A 7,917-nucleotide genomic window follows, 5' to 3' on the forward strand; every position below is an offset into this window, starting at 1 on the left:
TTCCCATCCTTCTTAGGTACTGGGACGATGTTTGCAACCCATGGCGGATAATTGGTGACTGCTATAAACCCTGCATCCAACTGCTTTTGCACTTCTTCCTTTATCTTGACAGCCATCTCTGGTCTTGTTCTTCTGAGCTTCTGCTTGACCGGAGGACAACCTTCTTTGAGGGGCAAGCGGTGTACCACGATGTCTGTGTCCAGCCCAGGCATGTCCTGATAAGACCAGGTGAAGATGTCAACGTATTCTTGCAGCAATTCAATCAGCCCTTTCTTCACATTGTCTTCTAAAGTAGCCCCTATCTTGATTTCTCTCTTGGCGTCCTCGATGCCGAGATTAATCACTTCAACAAACTCTTGATGCGGTTGAATGACCCTTTCTTCCTATTTTAATAACCTGGTAAGTTCTTCAGGGAGTTCACAGTCTTCATCACCCTCTTCTTCAGCTTGAAAGATTGGATTTTCAAAGTCGAAACGAGCCGTAGCAGAAACGTTATCAATAGGATCCGGTGATGTGCATTCTTCAAGAAGAGTGATGGTATGTGCTTATGAGTGTGAACAAGAAGTGAAAACTAAACAAAACATTGCCATTTTTTTTATTTTGAAAAACTGCAAAAATAGAAAGACAGGGAACGAAATATTTGAATGCAAAAATACGTCCTTTATTTATGATAAAAATGCAAGTGTCACATAGACGGACCTTACAATGAGTCATTACGCCCTGGGCGGAACGTAAGACTTGGATATGCATGAATAAACAAAGAAAATTACTCTTCAAGAAGAGTGACTTGGACAATCTCCTCAGAAGACCAATTGTTGATGACTTCACCCGGGATCCTTGGACGCACCCAGTTGTCAATGTCACAATCACTATCCCCATCTTCTTCGTTGACTGCAGAGACTTGACCATACTGAATGATGCCAGCACTGGAGAAAGTGATCGGCCCCTGATGAGTCTGAGGCGTTGAAGTACACACATCCGAAACATCGGAATCCATTTCAGTTACATCATGGATTACAGAATCAGTAGGAACAACATCTGCGAATTCATCAGTAGCATCTTCAAACCCTTCTTCCTCAACCCCTTTCGCAGACTCTTGGACAGACAAACCCTCAACCTGGAGGATACCTTTGTCGAGCAAGGCCTGGATACCCTGCTGTAGCTTCAAACAACCTCTACTCTGAGTGGCACAATCCAAACAACCCTTCCCACAACCGGGGAAAACATCGGCCTTTAGCAAGCATCCTTTGATATCCAACAATGGAGTCTTCAACTTCAACACATCCTTAATGGACTTGGCTTTTCCCTCTATCATGTTAACGTTCGCACCACCATGCTGGGGCATGGGATTGTTGACGACATTCGGAGCCGGTGCAAGGTCGATGGCCTTTGAATCTATGAGGTCCTGAACTACGTGCTTAAAAGCTTTGCAGTTCTCAATATTATGGCCAGGTGCCCCAGAGTGGAAGCTACACCTAGCGTTAGCGTCGTAACCCACCGGAAGTCTACCAACAGGAGGAGCCAGAGTGCGTAATTGCACAAGTTGTAGTTGTTGAAGACTAGAAAGCAACTGAGCGTACGACATTGGAAGGGTGTCGAAACGCCGGTCCATCATCCTTTGCCTCTGTTGATAAGCGGGTCTGTTACCCGGTTGTTGCTGCTGTTGATACTGAGCTGGTTGATGTTGTGATTGTTGTTGTTGTAGTGGCGCTGCAGCTGGAATGGTCACAGCCGCAACATACGGTTGCTAATGATAATTCTGAAAATTATTCCTCCGGTTATCCCTGTTCTGATAAGAAGATATGGCATTTGCATCCCCTTCTCTCCTCTTCTGTCCCTGAATGAACGACTTCTTCACCCCTGATGAGGATCCACCTCCACTCTGGCTCTTATAGGTCTTTAGGTAATTCTCCACCCTTTCTCCAGTAGAGACCACATCAGCAAAGTTGGAAGCATCGCAACCTACCAGACGCTCCAAGTAAGGTCCGGGCAGCGTATTCATGAACATGTTGGCCATTTCCTTTTCCCACATAGGAGGATGAACACGGGAAGCTGTATCCCTCCAGCGTTGAGCGTATTCCCTGAAGCACTCATTGCTTTTAAGAGACAGATTCTGAAGTTGAGTTCTGTCCGGAGCCATGTCTGCATTATACTGATACTGCTTCACGAAAGCCTCTGCCAGATCCCTCCAGCAACGGATGTGGGCTCTGTCCAGCCTCATATACCATTCCAAGGATGCCCCAGCCAGGCTGTCCTGGAAGAAGTACATAAGTAGCTTCTCGTCGTCAGAGTATGCAACCATTTTACGGAAATAGGCTTGCACGTGAGTTTTGGGGCAAGAGCTGCCATTGTATTTGTCAAATATCGGGACCTTGAATTTCGGTGGCACCCTCACACCTGGGACCAACCCCAAGTCAGCAACATCTACTCCCAGAAAATTCTGTCCTTCCACTGCTTTCAACCTCTCTTCCAATCTTTTAAACATGGGGTCCATGCCGAAGTCTTCCTGAAGCAAGGGGAACTGATCATCTTGACCATCCTGAATAGGTTGTTGATCTAGGTTGATATGTGGGATCGGGATAGGCCCCGGTCCATTGGGACCATTAGCCTCTCCAGCTGGAGGATCAGCCAACGTCTCCGGTTGAGTAATAGGGGGATCCCTTTGTACCAACAATCTAAGCTCCTGCTGTCCTTGTGCCACCCCTTGAACCAAGTCCATGAACTGATTCATGCGAATCTTCATCTCGGCGAGCTCTGCTTGTAGGCTCTCCATTGCTCTCTGTTGATTCCTTCGGGTACCGTATCGGTGAATGCCTGAGTCAGCTATCCTGCTAGTGGGACACCAAACAAAATGAGAACACTGCAGCGGTACCTGTTATGCAAAATATGACAATGAATATGTAAATGCAATGACATGTTTATCAATTCCAAAAGGTATTCTACCCCCTTGAAATGGATAAACATGTGTTAAATACTATGAATGCAAATGATGTGATGATGCGAATGCAATGCAGTGGTATGTCAATCAGGATTGTTGTATCTGCTTGAACATCTGTCAGGTTACACTGTCTGAAGAGAGAACCACTGAGGAATATAATACAAGATCCAAGCTCTGCTCCAGAAAACCGGGTTGGTTGGAGGTTAAGGTTTCCTGAATTTAGCCCGCCCCTCACTAGTAGGTTCTAAGAACAGAAGTTCGTCAACTTCAGCCCTTCAGTCGCGAATAATACGTTTACCACTGAAGGTTTGGCATTATTACGGGATAAAAGACCTCCACTGACTCCCCTCAACAGGACATCCTAAAGCAAGTTCCCAGTCTCGGGGTCCTCGGGTTGATCGGCGAGAATGCGCCCACCAGAGCTAACATAATCACGTCTCGGAGGAGAGGCCTCGACTGAGTTCTCGGGAAATGGTCACCAGAGTCGACAATTTCTAAAGGAACATCATGTCGTTACGGAACATCCGTAGGACATAATATATCCAAGAGAAACCTCGTCTGGGTGTGGTTCTTCACGAACGACTTAACGTAGCAACATGCCACGCAAGCCTCATGATCATCCACTCTAAAACCTGTGTGTACACTCAAGCCTGGGTAATGGGCTTATCTCTCGTAGAACATCCCATCCCAACAAACAAACAACAGCTCCAACAGATACAGCAGATGAATGCAAGCAAGTAAGTAAATAAAATATACAAAAGCATGAACACCCACTAAACAAGAAAATCACACAAGCTAGGAGGGACTCGCTTAGGGAAGATGGACCAGCAAGAGGTCAACTTCTTAGGGTCCCCAGCAGAGTCGCCAGCTGTCGCAACCTGAAAAATACAGTGTGCGAGAAAACAACCGGCGAAAAAAAAAAAAAGACAGAAGAGTCGCCACCGTGCGTTATTCATCCCAAAGGAGGGAAAGGAAACGCTCGAAGTAAACCTGGAAAAAGGAAAGGAAAAGACAAGGTCTCGCAACCAAATCTTGGGTTCGGGAGTCGGTTATGCGAAGGGAAGGTATTAGCACCCCTACGCATCCGTAGTACTCTACGGGATCCACTTTTGTGGTTTTCGTCTAAAGGGTGTGGGTTTATCTTGTGCTGTTTGCAAAAAAAAAAGGGTTAAATGAAAATGACTCGCGCGGATGTCGCATCCACTGCATACGTATCTCATCTGAATATGAGAATCAGAGTCTTCGTAGCTCGGCTGACCTATGGGTTGGGGGGATGTGTGCTCGCTAAGACATCGCGTCTTATGCCTACGTATCTCATCTGGAATGAGAATCAGAGCAAGCCGTAGTTCGGCTAACTACGGGGTTATGGATTGGGTTTTGGACGAACAACGTCACTACGCAATCTACCGGATGCTCGACCTTTGGAGACTTACTCGCCTGTAGTAGAAGGAGTAAACGTGTGTTATGGTTTTTAGGGTTTGGGATGCTCGAGGGCAAACAGGCAGTCCTTGACGAAGGAACCGCGCTACCTGTGGGGATACGAATACAAAACACAAAACATGTATCTCAAAGTAAAATGCCACCAAGGGGCTCAAACATTGCCTCCCATCGAGGTCTTCCAGCTAAGAAAGCGATAAAGTACGAGAAAGGGAAAAAATTACCACACGGATAAAGATCCGAAGTTACAGCAACTAAAAGATTAGCAACCCTGAGATCTCTCCAGCTGATGAGAGAGACTGATTAGGATTGAATGGTGCGGCCAGATCTGCAAAGTAGCACTAGGGTTCGTGTGAGGCGAAGTGAACTTCTCAGAGCTGCCTGAAGGTTGCTGCAGAGTAGTTCCTAGGTCTCCTTCTCCAGTCTCTGGTCTTTTCTATTCAGCCAGTGTTCAGGGTTTATTTCATTGACTACTCTGGTATTTATAGGTCAAATTTCGTAGCTTGTGGGCTTTGAATGAGGACAGCTCAGGCCCAAAACTTTCTGATATTTCTGAAATGCGCGTCCTTCGCCTAGCGAAGGATTTGCTCGCCTAGCGAGCATGACAGTACTCTTCGCTAGGCGAAGCATCTGCTCGCCTAGCGAGCATGACAGCTCAGCAGCAGATTCTCGCTTCTTCCAGCTTGGCGATTTGCACGGTGAATAGGCCTCATCTGGCCCTGTTGGTAGTACCCCATGTCTTTTCCTTGTGTTGACTGACCATTTGAATAAAACTCACAAAGTGTCCTGGATGATGTCCGAGCTTCTTGGAGCTAATCCCGATTGACATGATGCAATGTGGTATGAAATGCTAAATGACCTAAAAATGAATGCATGAGTGAGGAGGGCAAATTTTGGGGTGTTACACCCTGCTATCCGATATTTTCATAAAATACTAGCCCACACCTTATTTGTATCTTTTGGAAACATCCGCCCAATGGATATCGAATTTTGCTTTAACCGCAGAATCATAGGTAACATTGGGACGAATACCTTTGATTATCTAATCAGTAACGAAGTGGTCTGACTATTCACCTTGCCTAACCATGAGAAAACGAGTGTTCACAACCGAGATAACTGGCTCTATGACTTAGAGGAACACCCTATCGATCCACCTTCACCTCCCGCTACACCGCCCAAATACGAGTGTATTAATGACCCTATCCATAAGGAAGAATCTGACCCTGAAACACCTCCTAACTATTATAACATTGCTGAACCGGTTCCTCCATCTTGTGCTGATAATCATGCCATGCTCATCACCCGTCTGAATACTTTCCAAGCTGACATCACCATTGTGAAAGAAGAGATAAAACTCATACGCTTTGATGTCCTAGGCCAGATGGATATAGCCGTTGAGCAGTTTCATTATCTGAACGAAGTTGTCGCTGCATTGGGACAAAAACGTGGCTGAAACTACTGACCACTGATTTCTCCTACTCGTACTAAGCAATGAGGACACTGCTTTATTTTGTGTGGGGAGGAAGCATTTTTATTTATTGCATTACTTTTGTTCTATTGCTTTCATTTGCTATGTTATCGCTACATTTTTCTCCTATGTTACATTTAATTTCAATTCATTAATTCAATTGCTATTTATTTACGCTTATTTCATCTTTTTATTTATTTATGCATTTATGCTGTTAAATTAAAATTGCTTAGCTATTATTTATGCTGCTATCAGATTCTGCTGAAACCTGTGTAGCACCTCAAATTTGCACCTATCATTGTACATCCATTTTCATATTAGGTCATAGCATATCATGATCCATTGCATAGCATTGCATTGCCCCCATTTGCCTCAAGTGCAAGTAAGTCAAGAAATTAGGTCAAACTGATCAGGAGATCAGTCAACCAAGCAAGCAAGTACAATTCCATTGAGCCAAGGCCCTAGGGTTTGTCCAACATGTTCACATGACTTGGAGGTCCATTTGAAGTGTTTAAGTCAAGGGTTGGATGTTCAGAAGTCATCATTCAATGCACAATCAGCCAGAAACCCTGAAAAGTCAAACTTGGTCAACTGTGGTTGATTTTATGGTTTTGATGGATGGATTTGGTTTGAGAGAGCTTATTCATGTCCCAATAGGCCTCATATATCATGGCAAACAATATCATTGAAGAATTTGAAGCCAATCAGAAAATTTCCAAAAAAATAGAAATTGGACCTGTAACTGAAAACTGCCAAAAATGGAAAGTCTTGACCCTCAAACTTACATCATGATACAAGCTTCAAATGAATTTTTGCCCAACATGAAAGTTGAAGATCTTGTTCTCCCATTTCCAAAAAGTCCAAGAACACTCAATTCCCATGTATGGTTGGCAAGTTATGATCAAATCGTTTTCAAAAATTCTTGAACTTCAAAAGGCCATATCTCTCAAACCATTTGGCCAATTTGGGTGGGGTTTTTTTTCTACAAGTCACATTTGATCCCCTCTTTCCAAAAATGTAACTTTCATGTACCAAAACTTCACCAATCAAAATGGCATTTTTGAACCTACTTGAATTAATTTTAAGTAAGGTGAAAAAGTGAAGTTTTAAAATAATCATTTCCAACCATTTCTACTATCCAAACATGTTCTGAAATGTGGTTTATGACCTGTTGCAAGCCCATCTCCATGCAGTACACACACCCATCACCTAGTTGCTTGAAAATTGGAAGAAAAGTACACTTCTCACCCACTCTATCCCACATTTCCATGGACTTGGATTCAGCACCAGTAAAACAGCAGTCATACATCATATTTTCTGCTGAATGAAACCCCTAGTGGCAGCCTAAAAAAAAACACAGAAATTCACTCATTCTCAAAAACTTCATTCTTGGCATTTTCCAAAATCTGTCAACATTGGCCAAAGAACTGAACCTGGCCTTGCTTAATACAACATCCATTCATCATTTTGAACCTATTTTCACCACCATTCCCCAGCTGGAAGGCCCACACACGACTGTTGCATTCAAGAGCCTCATCAATGGCAGGCTTTGATTTGTTCTGTTTCAAGCATCATTGAGCTAAAAGTATCCAACCATACATCTCCTGGGAGCTTTGTGTGTACCTGTTTCGAGCTTGCATCATCAAACAACAACTGATTCTCCACTTTCTTCAAAACTTGGTAAGAATTCGAACTCAACCTTTGATGAAATTACATGATGCATCTTGTAGGTCTTTTCACTGTGAGTGTCATGAGCTTTAAACCGATTGAAACCGTGCCAAAATGAGAGAGAACGAGGGTTTTAAAGTTTTATGTTTATGACAAGATTTGGTCGATTCTTGATGTTGTTGTTGTTTTTTAGACAAATGGCATGTTGATTCGTGTTAGGGGCTGTTAGATCTTCATGAAAATATGTTTAAATGGCGTTTCTGGGACTTTTGGTTTTTTCTGGAAATTTCGCGCATGAAGATCATGAAGATCTTCATGCTGTTCATGTTGCTGCGTTTTTCCTGCGGATTTTCCTGCAGCCTTCATGAGCTGGCTGCGGATTTTCCTGCGGATTTCTGAATTAGGG

The sequence above is a fragment of the Lathyrus oleraceus genome, chromosome 5 (genome assembly GCF_024323335.1).
Source record: "Lathyrus oleraceus cultivar Zhongwan6 chromosome 5, CAAS_Psat_ZW6_1.0, whole genome shotgun sequence".
NCBI lineage: Eukaryota > Viridiplantae > Streptophyta > Magnoliopsida > Fabales > Fabaceae > Lathyrus > Lathyrus oleraceus.